We start from the raw sequence: 2,500 nt of genomic DNA, 5'->3' as shown, positions 1-2,500 counted from the left end.
AAGACCTGAGGCAACACTATATTTAATTTTATCAGGATGGTGACTGAAAAAGTGCACATAACTCCCCGTATGTGTGGGCTTTCTGTACACAGTGAAGGACAATTGGTCCTGATGCCGTATTAATAGGATATCTAAAAATGGTAGTCTATTATCCACCTCCCATTCAACTTTGAATTTAATATTAGTGGCTAAGTTGTTTATTTGTTCAAAGAAAGCATCAAAAGATCCCCATTTGTCATCCCAAATCAATTTGTAGGGTGCTTTTCCGACTCGCATATAAAACATTCAGAAGATTTCATAAGTAAGATCAAGAATCATCATTTATCTGGGCAGAGAAAATTACTAAGTCTTGATGTAGTTTCTTTGTTCACCTGCATCAACGTAGCTGAGGTTTTAGCTTTCTTGGAAACAAAATTACAAAATTATCGGGACCAACTACCAATCTCTGTCAGCAAAATCATTAAACTAACAGAAATTATGTGCTAACACTAATACCTTCTCATTTAAAGATCAATATTATAAACAGCAGTTCGGATGTTCAATGGGATCTAATCTCTCCCCAGTGTTAGCTAACCTATATATGGAGTATTTCGAGACAGTGCTTTTACAAGACATTAAGCCACAAGGAATGTTTTGATATTGGTATGTGGACGATATCTTTACGATTTGGGATGACGAATGGGGATCTTTTGATGCTTTCTTTGAACAAATAAACAACTTAGCCACTAATATTAAATTCAAAGTTGAATGGGAGGTGGATAATAGACTACCATTTTTAGATATCCTATTAATACGGCATCAGGACCAATTGTCCTTCACTGTGTACAGAAAGCCCACACATACGGGGAGTTATGTGCACTTTTTCAGTCACCATCCTGATAAAATTAAATATAGTGTTGCCTCAGGTCTTTTCCTGAGGGCACTTAGATTATGTAGTCCACATTATTTGGAAATGGAGATAACAACCATCAGGAATCAATTAAAAAGAATAGGGTATCCTGATTGGTTTCTAAATAGAGCCCTAAGTAAAGCCAAAACTAGTTACTTTGGATCCACTTCCCATTCCAGTAAGAACTTCAGTTGGGACAAAAACTGTATTAAATTGCCTTATAATAGGTCCTTAAATGACATTTCTCAATTTCTTCCACAGGAAGATATTAAAATTGTTTTTAGTTATCCCAATAATTTGTTTAAGAAAATAGTCAATGTACATCAAAGACCTAGAGAAGAAATACATCAAGGTGTGTATAAACTCCCTTGCTCTGATTGTAACAATGTATATTGGGGACAAACAGGTAGAGATTTATATACTAGGATGAAAGAACATAAAAATTCAATTAAATACGCACAACATAATTCCGCTGTCTTCCAACATGTAGACAAGGAAGGCCATCATATGGATTGGAATGAGGCAAAGATTATCTTTAATTCAAAATGCAGTTTTAAAAGAAAAATAATAGAATCATCCCTGATTAACAAATTTCCAAAATTTTAATATGTCATATGGACAGTGGTCACCTGACTGCATTACCACCTGGGCAGTCAACAAATTGTTACCATCGTTGGTGAAGGCGGGTGACCTGCCCCGCAAAGTACTAGATGCTACCTGAGTCCTACCCTTGTCCCTTATTTTTATTGTATATAAGACATGCCATTTGCTCTACCTTTCTGTATTCCACTGAAGAGGATCACAGTCCGTGATCGAAATATATGGAATTCATTTTATTTCATTTCTTCTTATCCAACACAGTGGGTTTTTGTTGAATCTTTACGAATGTGTTACGAAATTACTTTATAGTTACATATATATATATATATATATATATATATGTATATATATATATATACATACATATATACATACATACATATACCAAGGCTTTTTCCCCCTTCCAAGTGTGTGTGTGTTGTGTGTGTATATATATTAGGGTGTTTCAAAAAAATGAAATTTCGAATTTTGTTTCAGCTGTATGCTGCCCTCTTTTATATCGAATAATGCAATGTTCACACAAAATTTTTAGGAGGTAGCTGAATATTTAGGGGTCGCTCAAAAAGTTTGCTTTATTTCTAAAAGTTGAAAAAATGAGAAAATAAAACAAATGACATTTCATTAAAATTATTTTTAATTCTCTCTTCAAAAAAATGAAACAAATGAAATAAAACTCTTTTAAACAAAGGCAATGAAACATGATCATTTGAAAGCTGATTTTTGTGACGGTGGAATCTCCTTCCAGTGCTTTTGCACAACTCTTCAAACAACAAATGAAATAAAACTCTTTAAAAAAGGCAATGAAAAATGATCATTTGAAAGCTGATTTTTTTGGCAGTGGAATCTCCCTCCGGTGCTCTTGCACAACTCTTAAAAGAAATTGTCGCTGATCTTCATCTTTGGTAATAACAGTGTTAAATTGTTGGATAAGAGAAATGGCCCGCTCAGCACAGTCATTCACAGCCTTCAGCTCATGTGCTGCTTTTTCGAAGCGACGATACAAATCATCAT

The sequence above is a fragment of the Oratosquilla oratoria genome, chromosome 21 (assembly GCF_046742065.1).
Source record: "Oratosquilla oratoria isolate Oo_2021 chromosome 21, ASM4674206v1, whole genome shotgun sequence".
Classification (NCBI taxonomy): Eukaryota; Metazoa; Arthropoda; class Malacostraca; order Stomatopoda; family Squillidae; genus Oratosquilla; species Oratosquilla oratoria.
This window is presented reverse-complemented; position numbering follows the sequence as displayed.